Raw genomic sequence first — 18,423 nt, 5'->3', positions numbered from 1 at the left:
CCGGCAGCCTGACCCCCTGTAGAAGAAGCAAAGACCAACCTTCAGTGTCTCCACGCCCCTTACAGTCCTAGAGTCCATCAAATATGCCGGCAGTTTTCAGCATCATCTTCATTAGGCTGGCTCACAAGGTCATTGTAAAGGTCACCTTGGTCCTGATGGAAAAGTAGAGCCTGAGCCCCCCAGCTGGAGGACACCCCGACACCCCACTTTCTGGAGGTTCTGCCAACAAGGAGCACTGAAACTGGAGGAGGACTGAGACCAACGGTGGACCAGGAAGCATCTCAGGAGACAAGAAGCTACCACAGCTCACAAATAACAGGACTAGGACACAATGGACAACCTGAATGGTGTGTGTGTGTGTGTGTGTGTGTGTGTGTGTGTGTGTGTGTGTGTGTGTGTGTGTGTGTGTGTGTGTGTGTATGTGTGTGTGTGTGACAGAGAGTCAGGGGACACATTAATGGCCTGCAGACATCACAGAATTTAATCTTCACATGCTGACAGACTGAAAGGTTCAACAACGACACAGTGTGCAGATTACACACACACCTGGGGGATTTTGTATTTATTATGTTGCTCACTGCTGACTAAAAATAGTATTTAGGGCTGTTGAACCAATAGAAGGTTGAAGCAGATTAATCTCAGGACCAATGACTGATTTAGATTAATATGATCAATTCCCATAATTTAGGATCTGATCCCATCAGAATGAATTGAGTTTCATTTTCTTGGAGAAAATCCTGGGACAGACACTGATAACCAGGGAGGGAGGGAGGAGGAGGGGGAGTGGAGAGGAGAGGAGGGGAGGAGGGGAGGGGAGGGGGAGAAGGAGGGGGAGGAGGAGATGTTATGAAGAAACTGAAGAAACGAGCAAAAAGAGGCTTCAGCAGGACTTCATATGCTCCTGTTTGTTTCTTCTCTGCAGCCACACCAGCAGCCTCCACGTCCTGATCCACCAGATCCGTTGGGCCCTGCAGCCACACCAGCAGCCTCCACGTCCTGATCCACCAGATCCGTTGGGCACTGCAGCCACACCAGCAGCCTCCACGTCCTGATCCACCAGATCCGTTGGGCACTGCAGCCACACCAGCAGCCTCCACGTCCTGGTTCACCAGATCCGTTGGGCCCTGCAGCCACACCAGCAGCCTCCACGTCCTGATCCACCAGATCCGTTGGGCCCTGCAGCCACACCAGCAGCCTCCACGTCCTGATCCACCAGATCCGTTGGGCCCTGCAGCCACACCAGCAGCCTCCACGTCCTGGTCCACCAGATCTGTTTGGCCCTGCAGCTCTTCAACAGACGTCTCATCAGCCTCCTCACCAGTGGTCAGAGTGGTCCAGCTCCTCCAGGCTGTAGATCAGGAGGACTAAATCTTTCATTGTCCTCTGATTGTCTGCAGATCTAGCTGGATCATCAGAGCTCAGAGAGGAAGAGCAGGAGGTGCTCATGGAGGGAACCGCTCAGGGGGTTGGTGTCAGCTCCTCTCTTCTTCTGTGGTGTAATAGAGGTCTGACCTGTCAATACCTCTGACCTTGTCTCCTCTCAGTCCCCCTGAATTTAGTCGTCACGTTAACCAAGGTAGATGTAGAACAAAGGTCATTATTGACAATCCTGAGCTGAAGGACAGCTTCCAGAGCCACTGACAGACCTACTGATCCACTGACCCACTGAAGCATGTTGGAACACAGAACATGAAGTTCAGGCACTTCCGTCAACTCCTCTTATCAGTCTCTTGTTCTCTGAATACTCAACGATCCGAATGGTGGCGCTGCCCCCTTGTGTCCGACAGAAGTTACTACAAGAGTTACAGACTCTTCTAACACTATCGCGGAACTGAAAAGCCAAGGGGATTCGAGCCCACATCACTCTTGTTGAGTGTTTGCGGCTTATTGATTCTAGCTCTGTATTAATAAACAGTAAATATGCAGCATCACTGAACTCAGTCATGATGAACAATTTAAAAACCACAGATGACCTCTCAGACTGACCAATGAGCATTAATGATCTTCTGGAACCGTGGTCCTCTGGGTAGAATGGGAGGAGAGGAACCATTAAAGAGCTCATGATAGAACATCTAGTTAGCATGAATGTTTGATCTAAAAGCTTTGACTCGTGTCTCAGAACTTGTGTGGACGCAGAAGGTGTCTTGCATCATTCAGGCTCCTCCCACTGTTGCTGGTTCAACACTCAAACCAAACAGGTAGATGGAAACACAGTGAAGCTGCTGTAGAAGGACACAGATACAGCAGTGGACGACTGTCCTCAGGGACAGGAGGTGTCCTGATGGACAGCAGGTGTCCTTAGTGGCAGGGGTGTCTTCAGGGACAGTGTCCTGTGATTGGGAATCTGTGGACAGTCACTTGTGGACAGTCACTTATGGACAGTCACCTTTGGACTGGCATCTATGGACAGTCACCTGTGGATGGTCCCCTGTGGTCTCTCACCTGTGGATGGTCCCCTGTGGTCTCTCACCTGTGGATGGTCACCTGTGGTCTCTCACCTGTGGATGGTCACCTGTGGTCTCTCACCTGTGGGCTCTTTTAAAGTCAGGAAGTACAATAATTTCCTTTTGGTTTTTCAAACAATGCTCAAAGCCTCTACGTCCACCTGTCCCCCTTTCAGCTCTTCCCTGAACACCCCTGGACCCAAGCCTCAGCATGACCCACTTTGTGATAGGAGCATTGGGACGTGATGTCGTCTCTGAACTCAAAGCCCATCTCATCTCCAACAACCTGGTCGTCAGCGTCAACAGTTGCACCTTCTGCATCGTTCCCCTCTCCCGAGGTGTCCCCCAGGGTTCGGTGCTTGGTCCACTCCTGTTCATCCACTATGAGCACAACCGATCTCACTCACAAAGTCCTCCGGGACTAGATTCCTTCCCTCCTTCCACTTCTCAGCTTTGTCTGTTGACTGTCTTCCACCCAGTGTCCCACTTTCTTGTCGCCAGTGATGAAACCTCCTCCTCCTCCTCCTCCATCTTCCTCTCATGATTGTGAATTCCAAACCATTCATTTGTGGTGGAGGAGGAGGAGGTGTGAGAGGAGGTGGAGGAGGAGGAGGAGGTGGAGGTGTGAGAGGAGATGGAGGAGGAGGTGTGAGAGGGGGTGGAGGAGGAGCAGGGAACAGCCTGCTGATCAATGGAGTCACCAAAGACTAGTAAAAAGAATAGAGCTCTCACCACGTCACACCACGCGTTGCCCTGGGAGACGGGCAGTATTTACAGTTGTGACGACATGAGCTGAGCAGACAACAGTGACGGCAATCATCGGACCAATGACGTCAGCGCCACCGTCTTCGCCCTAGTTTAGCTGGTTTAAGGTTCCGCTTCCACCAGGTGACCGAGTGATGGTTCTGTCGTGCGTTGAGGATCTGTGGTGCAGCTCTTCCAAGCCTCCATGGTGACGGAGACGTTGAGATGAGTACTGATGTGTGCGTGTTATGATGTCAGGTGAGGATTGCCGTGGAAAAACCCGCTCAGGTGAGTCGGTATCGTTACACCTTCCATTTCAAAACCCTCGTGCCAACACGTAACTGAAGGCGTGTGTCGCGCGCGAGCGTTCTGCGCTGTTATTGAATGGGTTGACTGGAGCTCGTGGTCATTTTAACAGTATCCGATTACTTCCTCACCCACATTTACCTCGCGAGGACGGATCGATCCTGATTGGAATCAACATTGCAGCTGGATCGATCTGGAGCGTGATCGGTGAATCCTGTGTAGTGACCCATCCTCCATCCGCGTGCGTGATTTCCTGTGCACGGAAACCTCAAATCCTGGAGCTCATCGCTCAACTTGGGTTGTTTTTGATATCATCTGATGGAGGCTTTTAGATTTTATTGGTGTTTTACTCACTGAAATTCCTCATTGGATCAACTCCCATCATCATCACCACCACCACCACCACCACCATCATCATCATCATCATCACCATCATCATCACAATCATCATCATCAGCATCACCATCATCATCATTATCATTATCATCACCACCACCACCACCATCATCATCATCATCATCATCATCATCATCATCACCATTCTGGCTTTAACATCTCCACTGGCGCCAAACGGACCTTTGAAACGCAGTCGTCTCTCCTCATCATCCAGGTCAAGATGATAAGAAAGCTTCTGTCCTGGTTCAGGCACAATAAATCTGGGATTTGGCTTCCACGTGATCGTGTCTGGAGTTTCCAGAGGATTTTATCTTTACGAGATTTTGATTGAGTTAAAAGCTCAGTGGGCCGTTCACTGGCCCTGGACCACATCCAGGAGGTCCAACAGCCTGAGAGCTGGAGCATCAACACGTGTGTTTGGGTCCACTGATCCAGAGCTGAAACAGACTCACTCAGCAGTTAGCGGTTAGCTGTTAGCAGCAGCATGGGGGATAGTAATGGTGAAGAAGAAGGCTGAGAAGTTCCAGGCTGGCTGGTGGATCCGCCCTGGCTGGTGGACCCGTCCTGGCTGGTGGATCCGTCCTTCCTGGAATCCGCAGTATCTGTGTGGGTCAAAGCTCCTGCAGCAGGCTGCCCAAACTGGGACAGTCAAGTCCTCGTTCAAGGTGACGAATGTTCTGTGCTGAAGGAGGCCACGCTGGGGAGGGGGGGGGCAGATTGTGCAGAGTCGTACTTTTGTGTCCCCCTGGAGGTCCTCAGCACCTCCAGGGGGAACAGGAACTGATCCTGAAGAGGAGGACTGTGGTACTTCTTCATAGCTTCTCACTGCAAAAATCACTGCTGCTATCAATCCCAAAAATCCCAATAACCAATGGTAGCAGTGTGTGTGTGTGTGTGTGTGTGTGTGTGTGTGTGTGTGTGTGTGTGTGTGTGTGAGAGAGAGAGAGAGAGAGAGAGAGAGAATTGCAGTTGTGCAGTAAAGCAGTAATGTGATTTCTGCATGACGGTGCACACACGCTCACACACACGGGCACACACACGTGCACACACTTCCTTCTCCACGGCTCTGTTTCCACCTCCTTTATCCCTCTATCTGAGCCTGACACCTCCTCCTCCCCTCCTCCTCCTCTCTATGGGCAGAACATAGCAGAGGGGAAGCAGCAACACTTGAGCGCTGAGCGTTGACGTGCACGGAGCGGAGGACGTTGTCAGCACCGCAGCGCTGGATGGGGCTCGGCTGTCAGACGCAGCGGAATGATAATTAGGAAGCGGTTGAGTCGGCAGCAAGAGGAGGAGAGAGGAGGACGAGGAGGAGCAGGCCTGCAGCAGGAGAGGCTGTGAAGGAGAACTGGGACTGATCCGGTCCAGACGGGAGCCGCGCAGCAGTTTCTCTTTTATCGTTCCTGTAGGAAGGAGATGACGGTGACAGCAGCAGTGGAGGAGGAGATGGAGGGATGAGCGCGGATCAATAATCCCCCCTCCTCCTCCTCCTCCTCCGCCTTCATCCCTCTATCACCTCTGCAGGAGCCGCTGAAACCTGTGAGACTCCACTGCTTGTTATTCCTGTTTTTATGGCTGCTGCAGTGTGTGTGTGTGTGTGTGTGTGTGTATGTGTGTGTGTGTGTGTGTGTGTGTGTGTTGGATATATAGGCCATCAGAGCTGCCTGTATCTGCAGCCTCCATACGTGTCTCATGCGTGGGTGCACCGTGGCGGTGGGCTGGGTCACGTGTGGGACGGACGGGCCACATGTGTTTGCCGTGTCCGTAAAAGCAGCCGTGAAAAGAGCGTTCCGGAGCATTCCAGCGTTTAGCCATTAGCGTCGCCACCTACACGCGATGAATTCAGTCGATGCGACAAACGCTGCGGCTGCTGGTCGGCCCAGAAGAGCGTTTGGAACTAAAGCTGGTAAAATCATCCCTTTTTATCGACTATCAGATTAAACGTAAACGATGACCTTCCTCCTCCCGGCTGGTGCGAGTGTAGCGGCCGTAGCGGCTGTCGCCTCCTGCTGACAGACTGATACAGGCAGAGGAACCTCATTAGGAGCCACTCTGATCTTAAAGAGAAGAGAAAGGGCCCAGTCATGATACGATGGCTCCAGGCATCGTATCATGACTGGGCCCTTTCTCTGGAACGGCTGCAGATATCTTACATCTCACCCCTTTGACCCGTTCCTGCTGCTGGTTTGTGATGCACCTGTAGCTAGCCCCGGTTATCCCTCGCTCCGTGTTTTAGAGGAGTTCTTAGAAGCACTTCTTTCCATGGTTTGTTACATGAAAAATAGATACCGCAGCGTGTTTGAGTCCCTCTGGACTCCATCAAGCAGGAGCATTTCTGCCGCTGCAGCCGTGTGCTCCAGTCGAGCATACGCCACCTTCAGCAGGTGGAAGCAAGTACCAGCAGGTCCAAACAGCACTGAAAAACTTGTGCTCACATCACCACCACCGCACCGAGGTCCTCGTGTCATGTGTGATCGGGGAATCGGGTGCCAACGAAAATGTCTTCTCTGCCCTCAGCCTTTGATTAGCATTAGTGCTAACTGGGGGGAACTCATCTGAGTTCAGCAGATGACTGACACCTCCAGGTGGTACAGAAGTGCACCAAGAAGCCTCTGATGCAGTCTTGAGCCATCTTTCCATGTGCCTTGGCCTCCATTCACCACAATCAAATGATGGGAGGGCGGGGGGACCACAGGTAGGCAGGTCACACCTGATGACTCCCAAGGCAACGAAGTCAAGCTTTGGGCCCTATGACAGGTGAAAAACCTGGGAGTTCCCATCAGTCTTAGAAGGTGACACTAGAGGCAAATCATCTCCATGGATGTGAAAGAGGTCCAGTGGCTGGAGTACCTCTGGGGTCCAGTGGTTGGAGAACCTCTGAGGTCCACTGGTTGGAGAACCTCTGAGATCTTTTCCAACTGGAGATGTGAGAGCTCCTGGTGACTGAACCCAGTTAAGGCTGATGAATGTTCAGGACCGCATGTTGACTTGTGGAACTTGCTTCAGTCACACAACTCATCAGGTGCCCTCATGCACTGGTCCCAGTACAAGGAGCTGGGCAGGCAGGTGAGCAACATCAGCACCAGCCTCTGGAGATCCCTGGAAGATTCCTATGCACCACGTGAAGGAAAAGAGCTACTCTGACACGGAAACATTTGAGTTGCACGAGGCAATTCATTCATGTAGCTTGGATAGGCTCTGCCCCCATGAAGGCGTGCAACCTGACCAGGAGCTTCCTGCAATTACAGCTTTCACTCATGTAAATACGACACCTGGTCCAGATCCAGCAGGTGCACACGCAGAGCGTTCCGTCTTTCTTGATGCTGTAGTACCTCTGACATGGGGGGGGGCAGTGTTGAGCAGCTTTGGTTGCTTTAAAAGCTTTTAAACTTTGCTAGCTTGACAAGTATTGTGGTGTGTGTAGATTATGGATGAAATCCATGTTCACACATGATTCCTGCAGCTAACATTAGCTCTTCTGCTAACAACCCCCCCTTCATTGAAAAAGTAAAGGATCTCCTACTGGGCAGACATGATGGTCCACTGGGCAGAATTCCACAGGTCTCTCTCACTTCCTGTTTATGTTTCATGTCTAGACAACTGTAGTGTGTAGCTGAGTGTAGCCACACACACACACACACACACACACACACACACACACACGCACACACATCAGAGAGAGGGATGCTGCTGGTCAGTTACGGAGTCCTGAATAATTGAAAGGTCTAAAAGCTGAACCGGTGTGGCTGCTGTACTGAGACGCTCCTCACTGATCCTCCGTTTGGACCTCAGGGTTTATCCTTCCGGGAGTTTGATGCAGGAGAAACTTTTCCCAGGAAGGCATGGAAGTTTGAGGGGGATCTTTGGGATTCTGTCTAGTGGAACATCACCTGCATGTCCCCCAGCTGGACAGTAGATACAGAAGTAGTGTGGAGACGGGTGGGGGAAGGGGGCGGATGACTGATCACCAGGATAAACTACGCAGCCATTTTTGACCCAGCAGAAAGCAGACTGGTCTTCACATAAACATTCTGGAGCAAATTCTGCTGGTTTTACTGGTGACACACATGTCTCATAACCTGGTCCTGCAGCCAAGTACACCAGAGTCCACACCCCCTTATGGGTGTCCTGTGGCTGTTCTGTGTTTGGTAACCAAGCAACCAGCTGAATGACTTGCTCTCGGAGGAGGTGCAGCTCCACGTGCACCTCCGTGTTCCCCTCACATTAGAGGAGCACCTGTGTGATTTAACCTCGTCTAAAAGGAGGCTGAGATGGTACGTGTTCCTCATCTTCTCTTCTTTTTCTTCGATGTCTCAGATGGACGGCGGGACGTGAACAAAGGGATGTGATGATGATGGCCCCCAGGCACCTCGGCCCATGCACGAGGGTGGCAGACACCTGAAATGACCTTCAACCTCTGTGCATCACCTCCTAAGGTGACCCTCTGGGAAAGGAAGAGCTCGGGAGATGAGCTGAACTGGAGGGGCTTCGTTTCTGTTTCTCCACATCTGCTTCCAGAGTCTTTTTTTTGGGACATTTTTGAAGATTCCTGCTCTCTCTCGTATTTGGCCCATCTTCACAGCGGGATGGATTTCATGGGCGCCTGGGCTTAAATGACTCCTGGAGCCCCGGCAGTCGTTTCGGATGACCCGTTTCCACTCCTGCCGGAACCATTCCAGAACTAGTCATGCACGACTCCTTTAGCGCAGCGGGACAAATGGAATCGGTGTCAGCTGGAGTCTGGAATCCTGCTTCCTGGTGGACACAGCTGGATCAGTGAACGACAGCTGTTGGTGGAGAATAAACTGATCTTCTCTTCTACTGCTTCTCCTGTCAGCCGTCATGGGCCCCAGCCCTGAGAGAAACACCTGACTGCAGCAAGGAATGGTCGAACACTTCATGAGACTCTCTGACCGGGGTCAGCATCTGCCAGGTCCACCTTGATTGTCCAAACAGAACTCTAAGAAGAAGCAGTTCTCTCCCCCCCACTTACTCTTGGTGGGGGGGAGGGTGCAGGGCCGTTTTAAGGGTGTAGGGGTTAGGGTCTTGGTGTGTAGTGATTAGATTTCCTTGGTTGTAGAGTAGACCGACTAGTTTAGTTCAGCTTATCCAACAGTTTTCTTTGTTTTTCTACCTGTCCAAGTCAGGTTAAGCTGGAGTGCTAATTTGGGCAGCGTTTCATTACTCAGAAGGATTAATTGTAACTGTTGGTTCTCGCCATCCTGGATTTAACCAATTTTGAGGAAATTCCTCTTTGGTGATCCTCAGTTACATCCCTGGTGTTTACCCTGAGGCCCTATAGCCATTGGCCTCCGTGCTAACTCTCAGACGCACTAGTCATGGATGCCAATCAAGGGCCGAGCCAGGGCAGCCCAGAGAGCCCTAACCGGGCCGTGGAGTACCTTCTTGAACTCAACAATATCATTGAGAGCCAGCAGAAACTTCTGGAAACGCAGCGGCGCCGAATTGAGGAGCTGGAGGTCCAGCTGGACCGTCTCAGCCAGGAGAATAAGGACCTGCGTCATGATCGGCAACCTCCTGCTCCTCCCCCACCTTCTCTTCCTCCTGAGCCACCTCTCCCACCTCCTCCTCCTCCACCTCCACCGACTCAGACGGCAGCAACCTCCATGTCTGTGAAGAACCACCACCACTACAACAGCCAAGCTCCTTCCCAAGCTCCTCCTTCTTTCTCACTCCATCAGCACCAGCATCATCACCACCAACAACAGCAGCACCACTCCTCCACCCACCACTCCTACAACAGCACCAGTGTGACCACCATCCCGGTTCCTGTTCCCTCCCAGGCCTCGGCACCGACTTCCATCTCGATTCCAACACAGATCCCCATTCCGGTCCCCTCCTCGGGACCTGCTCCACCTCCTCCTCCACCTATCCCCCCCAGGGATCAGCCACGGGCCCATAGCCGCCTGACCCGATTGCCCTCCACCAGCACCGGCACCAACACCAACTTTGTTGAGAAGGAGAAGGAGAGGCTGGAGCGTCTCCACAGGTCAAACGCCTCCAACAACCACCACGCCCACACCCTGCACCACCACAAATTGTAAGTTAGACTAAAAGTTCTTCTCTTTCAAGCAAAGTCAAGGGTTCCGGGAAGATGGCGAACCAGAAACTGGCCAACTAGAAACTGGCCAACCAGAAACTGGCCAACCAGAAACTGGTGAACCAGAAACTGGCCAACCAGAAACTGGCCAACCAGAAACTGGCCAACCACAAACTGGCCAACTAGAAACTGGCCAACCAGAAATTGGCCAACCAGAAACTGGCTCACGACTACACAGACAGCTTTTTCTGCTCGACTTTTCATTTCCTAAAACCAAAACCTGAATTCTGCTGAATTCAATCCCGGTTCCGCCAGTACACTGATGGTCAACTTCACCAACAGCTGAGTGTCTGTTTTGCCATCACTTCCCTTGACCTTTGATCCTGAGCGCTACTAACTCATGTTTTAGCTTTTCTCCCAGCTAAGTTTGCATTGATTGACTGCTGATAGAAGCAGGAACTCATAGTGGATCCTGTTATTTGCTGAAGGGTCTCCTCCAGAGGAGAGGGTGCAGCTTGGTCACCTTGAGACTGGTTCTCCTACTGGGTTTATGGATCTTCACTGTTCTTCTAGCCAACATGGTTGCAGGACTTTGTGTCCATTATGTCAGTAAAGCAAGGAACCGAAACAACTCCAGCATCTTTCATAACTGGAAATGGCGTTACATCAGATGGACTGGAGGGGGGTGGGGGTGGGGGACCTGCTGCAGCTCGCTGTCTTCCTTCTGCGTATCCCAACATATTTTTAACACGTTTACACTCAGAACAGTGTTGCCTGGCAACCCCAATGCAAGCAGCATCCCAACCGTCGGCATCTTCATGCAGAGTTTTCGCGGTGTTGCAGCGGGCTGCAGGACACAGTGCCACCGCCGTCCCTCTGTGGACCAGGCAGCTCTGCTCCGCAGCAGCAAACGCTGAGCGGCATCTGTGGGAGGTGCAGGTCATGGTAATTGCTGTTGCTATGCAACTGAGGAAAAACTGATCTGAAGGACGATACTGGCAAACAGTGGAAATGGTTTTCACCTCACTCGCTCTGCTGCGAGCGCTGTTTGATACGCGGAGCGTTGCCTCCCCGTCGGTGCGAACATGGAGAGCAGCTGCAGTGAAAATGCTGCGGTGACTCACGGAGGCTCGTAACGCTACTCTGCTGCTTCTCGTACGCGCTCCTCTGCACTGCCAAAACAGTCCAACTCGTTGCTCAAAGGTTGAGAGGGTGAATCACACTTTCATTGGTGAGTTTCTCTGAGGAGACTCGAGGCATCGCAGGGCCTGAGTCACGGCATGCCCGGGCACTGCTGGGGGGCCAAACGCTGACCTTAAGATTGCAGAAGATGTAACGGCCTGAGAACAGTGATGCGGCGTGAAAGCAGCAGAGAAGAAGCACCGTGGTTATGAAATCGCTGCTCCATCAGCTGCTCGCTGCATCTCTGAGCGACTTGATCACGAGCCAGTAAATCCCACTCTGCACTGGGCAGCTGATGACACAGAGGCACAGCAGCACAGTCCAGCACAGCCCACACCGCCTGAACCACGCAGAGGAACCTGCAATTAGCCAAGAACCAGGGGGAAACAGAGAAGCAGTATCAAAGGAAAGCACCCTAAGCACCCGGACCGTCCAGGACTGTCCAATGTCCTTGTCCCATGTCTCAAATGGTGTCTCTTGTTGCTACAAGCAACATAGGGTGCTACGTTTTCCACAAGTGTCAGCAGATAGCCCACTTTAGCAGCCAGAGTGCTGCTAAGCTAACCTGCTGATGCACGCCTGCATGGAGACCATGAGTTTTCTTCATGTCCCCGTGTGTCTTTATGATGGGACACCCTCAGATGTGTGAGTGAATGGTGGATGGATGGGTGGGTCACAGGATCAGATTTGTGGGCTCCAGAAGGATGCAGGATGAAGGAGGAAGGATGCAGGATGAAGGAGGAAGGGTGCAGGATGAAGGATGCAGGATGAAGGATGCAGGAGACAGGATGAAGGAGACAGGATGAAGGATGCAGGAGACAGGGTGAAGGGTGCAGGATGAAGGAGACAGGATGAAGGGTGCAGGGTGCAGGGACTCCATCATTCACCACTGGGTGGTTCCCTCTCTGGTTTGAGCCTTTTAGAATAGAACCTGATGAGGCTCACGTGGACAGGAGGAGAGCCAGTTAACCAAGTCTCTCAGCTCCAGGCTGGAAGGAAGAAGAGAAGCTCTGAACCTTCAACCCTGGACGAGCTGGTGCCAGTGGGAGGAGCTGATCCCCCAGTGATCCAGTGATTTATTCTCTCATCCGTGTGATCTTTCATCCTTCTTTTCTCTACTAACAAAACACTGTGTGTGTGTGTGTGTGTGTGGGGGGGGGGGGATAACAGAGAGTCAGTCTCTGTTATATTTGGTAACATGGAAATGAGCCTCGGAGCTGTTGGGTGGTGCCAAAGGTTGGGGGGTAACTGCTGTCATGGTAACGGCTCAGGAGGAGGAGGATGGATCATGGTTGGTTTCGTAACAGCAGAAGGCTCCTCTCGGCTCCTCCCAGGTCCTCTCGGCTCCTCCCGGCTGCTCCCGGCTCCTCTCGGCTCCTCTTGGCTCCTCCCAGCTCCTCCCGGCTCCTCTCTGCTCCTCCCGGCTGCTCCCGGATCCTCCCGGCTCTTCCCGGCTCCTCTCGGCTCCTCTCGGCTCCTCCCGGCTCCTCTCGGCTCCTCTCTCAGCCAGTTTCCTAACTGAGCAACACTTTCAGCAGTGCTGCTCTGCTTCTCCTTCTCCTCATCACACGGTGTTTCTCTAAACCCGTTGGACCAGGACATAAACCTGGAAAGAATCCGTGTGTTTACAAATGTGGGACCCTCATGATGAGACTGCTGTCATGTTGCGTCCCCGTCCACGTCCCTCCTGGACAGCTCGTTGATTCTGTTATGGTTCCACTTCAATGATGTGACTTCATATTTGCAGACGCTTTTCCTGCTCATACTTTCAGTTCCGGCATGTTTGCCGTCTAGTGGACACCTTGGTGGGGGGCCACCTGGTGCATAGACACAATGGTGCAGTCTTTCCAGCCACCCTTCACAAACGTTGTGACGCCCGTGTCCTGGTTGAAAGGGTTCTGGTTGCCACGACGACAGCAGAAGCCAGCTGGTTTTCACCTTGAACTAAAATATTGAAACATGCTCATTTGTAAATGTTGTGCCTGATGAATGGACCCACGTTCTAAGGACTGATGTTTGGCAGAACGTCTGTGCCGGAGCAGATGGCTGCTGGAATGTTCTGGCAGGGAAAAGTCTGACTTTACCTCCATGCTAAAGCTGTTGGGATCAGCTCTAGCTGGAATCAGCAACAGTCGCCCTGACTGTGTGTTCCAGCTCAGAAAACACACCGGGGGAGAATCCTGGCTCAAAGCTAGTGTGTCCCAGCACGTGTCCCAGCTGTGAGGACAGTGTGCGGACAGTATGAGGACAGAATAATGACAGTGTGCGGACAGAGTGAGGACAGTGTGTGGACAGAGTGAGGACAGTGTGTGGACATTGTGCAGACAGAGTGAGGACAGTGTGAGGACAGAATAAGGACAGCGTGCGGACAGTATGAGGACAGAATAAGGACAGCGTGCGGACAGTATGAGGACAGAATAATGACAGTGTACGGACAGAGTGAGGACAGTGTGTGGACATTGTGCAGACAGAGTGAGGACAGTGTGAGGACAGAATAAGGACAGCGTGCGGACAGTATGAGGACAGAATAAGGACATTATGAGGACGGTGTGCAGACAGTGCGAGGACAGTGTGAGGACAGTATGAGGACAGTGTGAAGACAGTGCGAAGACAGTGTGAGGACAGTGTGAGGACAGTACGAGGACAGTATGAGGACAGCATGAGGACAGTCACCACCACTTCTGTTGTGTTGCTACTGAGCCGCAGTGTTCAGTAGCCCAAATACGTCAAAACCTGCACGTCTTCACATCAGTCATCAGGAATCCAGGCGACCGCCTGTTCATGTGTTGTTTTTTTGGTGTGTGCGTGTGTGTGTGTGTGTGTGTGTGTGCCAGGTCAGCAGCTGCAGGAGGATCTATTTAAAACAGGCACATGCATCCACTGATGCAGCTCCTGTTGCCGTGACAACATGTTTTTTCGTTTGCGTCGGTTCCCCTTAACAACACTGTTGTTTCAGACCTGGACAGACCTGGACAGACCGGGACAGACCTGGACAGACCTGGAAAGACTGGGACAGACCTGGACAGACCTGGACTTGAAGACACAAGCGTCCCAACATCATCACATTTTAACTGCTGTTGGTTCCAGCAGTTCCAGGGTGGTTGTCGTTTCTCATCAGCTGGCTGGCCCCCTGCTGGTAGCTGAGCTGTACTGCACGTGGCCACTGGGGGTCAGCCTGTTCCAGACAGTCCCATCACATTAGCTTTGCATTAGCATTAGCATCACTGGAATCAGAAGATGAAGATGATGAAGATGATTCTGTCACTGTATGATGGTGCTCAGACTGGAGGAAATGGATGGAAATGGCGCCCCCTGGTGGGGAACACTGCGTGCTGTCTCATGCAAGGCTGGTGGTTAATGCATCGCACCTGTTGCACAACAGTCCTCTGTAGCCCTTAGCCACGCCCCTTTGTGTGGTTCACCTGTAGCCGTGGCCGCTGAATGAAGAGTTTAGAGGGCTCGTTTGTGCCGTTTCACCAGTCTGATGCTGTGTTGGTGATTTTACAGTGACCACAGTCACTCCTCACGCTGATGTTCATGGAACGGCCTGCGGGGGGCGCTGCAGACCACAAAACTCACTCTAGAACGATGTTACCTGGTGTGTGTGTGTGTGGGTGTGTGTGTGTGTGCGTGTGTGTGTGTGCGCGCGCGTGTGTGTGTGAGGGGCTTTTCCACGCCAAACACACTGACCGCTGGACAATGCTTTGGACCCTGACCCTGCATCGGGAAGCACCCTCTGATCACATGACCGTCCACCCTCTGATCACATGACCCTGCAACACTTAGCCTATGGCAGCTAGCATGCTAGTGGCTTCCCGTACGATACAAGATGGCCGGTTCTGGAAACAGGCTCATCCCAGCAGGATTGAGGGATTAACTGGTCAGCTAACTGGTCAACCACACGATGTCCCAGTTAGCTGTTACACAGTTCTCCTTCTTTCTCTCCTCCCTCCCTCCCTCTTTCTCCTCCCCCTCTCTTCTCCCTCTCTATCTCCTCCCTCCCTCTCTCCCTCCACCCCTATCCCCTCCCTCCCCCCCTCTCTCTCTTCCTCCTTTCTTCTCCCTCTCTATCTCCTCCCTTCCTCTCTCTTCCTTGTTTGGGTTAGGGTTACTGGACTAGGTTAGGGTCACTCGACTAGTGAGGGCTGGTGTCGCCCACCAGGAAGAGCCCTGTTCTCTGCAGACGTCGCCCTCTGCTGGCCGGAGGAGTCAGGGAAAAAGGTGTGGGTGAACACCACACCCACTGTAGTCGGACCCGCCACAGTCGGACCCACCAGGTTCCTCCAGCGTGGCGCCTTTACCTCCCCCTTTAGCGTAGGATGCCAGGAACGGTCGCTTCCATGGGGGCTGAAAAAAGGCTTAAAACAGCAGCTCTGTGTCACACCTGTGCTTCCACAGTTGACCGCAGCAGTTTCCGGTTGTAGGTTAGTGTTGGTGTGACCATAAAAGTCCTTAGCAAACTTCTGAGTATATGTTAGCAGACACTGACGAGCCCCCCCCCCATCCCCCTCTAAAACCTGGGCGAACTTTATCTGTCCATCATCCTCCCCCTCCTGAATCACTGTACACTATACATGTACCACTGTTTTGCTAAATGCTAGTGCTAACGGCTGAAACTGATTGTCTGCTAACCAGTACACCCTTTGTTCCAAGTGCTAAGCTAACACTTGTGAATGTATGTTAGTGTTGTATGGCGGAATGACGAGCTAAGATGACACTAACTGCTGAATGCTGCCATTGATATTGTGTGCAATTATAGTGCTAACATGATAAGATATGCTAACTATAGCTAAGTGTCGTGACCTAACTGTACCTGTGTGCTAATTGCCATGCTGCCATTATCTAGTGTGTGCTAAGCTAATGCTGCTTTCTGCATCAAACCAGGAGTTGTTTGCTAATCATTACATGCTACCATAATACCATGTGCTAAGCTATTGCTGACCTTGTGCTGTAATGCTAACCATAATGCTAACCGTGCTAATGGTGTTTGTTTATGTGTGCCTGTCTGTTGTTGTTGTCTGTCTTTGTTTCTCTCTTGACTTTATTTTTCTCTCTTTTTTCTCCTTCTCCCTCTGGATCTTTCTATCCCTCTTTCTCTCCCTGTCAGGTCTTATTCCTCCTCCACCTGTTCTACTACCACCACCTCTTGTCGTTCCTCCAACAACCCTCCCAGCATCACCACTCCTTCCTCCACCTCCTCCTCCTCCTCTCTCTACTCCTCCAGCCTACCTCCTAACAGCCACGCCACCTACCATCAGTACTGCTGTCCCGCGCGCCTCCGCCTGCCCAAGCCTCCCTGCGCCTTGCCCCCCGCCAAGCACCACGAGCAGGCAAGGTAAGGGCCCGAGTCCCCACCGCCTCAATCAGGGTCCCTCCCCGAACTTTCCCTACACTCCGCCAGGCCCTGCCCCCACACACCACCACATCATTGGTAAACACGCAGTTGAGTATTTTTAGCACCCTCAAACACACACACACACACACACGCAAACACACACACACACACACACACACACACTCATGTGACTGAAGATGTGAGATCTTTAGCAGCACACGTGGACCAGATGAAGCAGCTGATCCCTCTTCCTCCTCCTCCTCCCTTCTTCTGTCTTTCATCCATCAAAGCTGAGTCCAGGTTCACAATTGATGAAACCTTGTTAGCCCCATTAGCCTTGTTAGTCCCGTTAGCCTTGTTAGCCCCGTTAGCCTTGTTAGTCTTGTTAGCCCTGTAAGCCTTGTTAGTCCCTTTAGTCTTGGTAGCCCCGTTAGCCTTGTTAGCCCCATTAGCCTTGTGAGACAGCAGGACACTTCCTGACTGAGGGATATTTCTTGGTCACTTCACTGGGCTCCTGCATTCTGATGGTGTCCCTCAGGGGGCGACCTGGAGCCGCTGTCACTCACACACACAGACCAGGCTTGTTGCCCCCGAGGACGGCAGTGTAACAGCTGTAGCAGAAGTTTGTCAGGACCTGCAGCCTCTTCCACAGCAGATCATCTCTCCACCACCTCCATCACCTCCATCTCTCCATCACCTCCACCACTCCACCACCTCCACCCTCCATCCCTCCATCACGTCCATCACCTCAACCCTCCACCCCTCCATCACCTCCATCCCTCCACCCTCCATCTCTCCATAACCTCCACCCCTCCACCACCTCCACCCTCCATCCCTCCATCACCCCCATCACCGCCACCGTCCACCCTTCCATCACCTCCATCCCTCCACCCTCCATCCCTGCATCACGTCCATCACCTCCACCCTCCATTCCTCCATCACGTCCATCACCTCCACCCTCCAGCCCTCCATCACCTCCATCCCTCCACCCTCCATCCCTCCACCCTCCACCCCTCCATCACCTCCACCCCTCCACCCTCCATCACCTCCATCCCTCCACCCTCCACCCCTCCATCACCTCCATCCCTCCACCCCTCCATCACCTCCATCCCTCCACCCTCCATCTCTCCATCACCTCCACCCCTCCACCCTCCATCTCTCCACCACCTCCACCCTCCATCCCTCCACTCTCCACCCCTCCATCACCTCCATCCCTCCACCCTTCATCTCTCCACCCTCCATCTCTCATCACCTCCATCTCTCCATAACCTCCACCCTCCACCCCTCCATCACCTCCATCCCTTCACCCTCCATATCTCCATCACCTCATCACCTCCATCACCTCCACCCCTCCATCCCTCCACCCCTCTACCCTCCATCCCTCCATCCATCACCGCTCCACCCCTCCATCCATCCACCCCTCCATCACCTCCACCCCTCTACCCTCCACCCCTCCACCCTCCATCCATCCACCCCTCCACCCTTCACCCATCCATCCCTACACCCCTCCACCCTCCATCCATCCACCCCTCCACACCCCACAACCCCATCCATCCACCCCTCCACCCTTCACCCATCCATCCCTACACCCCTCCACCCTCCATCCATCCACCCCTCCACACCCCACAACCCCATCCATCCACCCCTCCACCCCTCCATCCATCCACCCCTCCACCCTCTACCCCTCCATCCATCCACCCCTCCACCCCCATCCATCCACCCCTCCACCCTCCACCCCTCCATCACCTCCATCATCTCCATCCATCCATCCATCCATCCCCCCACCCTCGACCCCTCCACCCCTCCACCCTCCATCCCTCCCTCCATCCATCCACCCCTCTATCCATCCACCCCTCCATCCATCACCCCTCCACCCCTCCATCACCTCCACCCCTCCATCCATCCACCCCTCCACCTCTTCAACCCTCCATCACCTCCACCCCTCCATCTATCCA

At 52.9% G+C, this 18,423-nt stretch overlaps 1 pseudogene; it reads left to right on the top strand.

Annotated features, from left to right (window-relative positions):
- Positions 1-4,907: 4,907 nt before the first annotated feature.
- LOC101064231 (IQ motif and SEC7 domain-containing protein 2-like) overlaps positions 4,908-18,423 on the top strand; it is a 57,866-nt pseudogene continuing 44,350 nt past the window's right edge.

The sequence above is a fragment of the Takifugu rubripes genome, chromosome 3, assembly GCF_901000725.2.
Source record: "Takifugu rubripes chromosome 3, fTakRub1.2, whole genome shotgun sequence".
In the NCBI taxonomy this organism is placed as follows: domain Eukaryota; kingdom Metazoa; phylum Chordata; class Actinopteri; order Tetraodontiformes; family Tetraodontidae; genus Takifugu; species Takifugu rubripes.
Note: the sequence above shows the minus strand (reverse complement) of the source record. Positions and strands in the feature narration are given on the sequence as shown.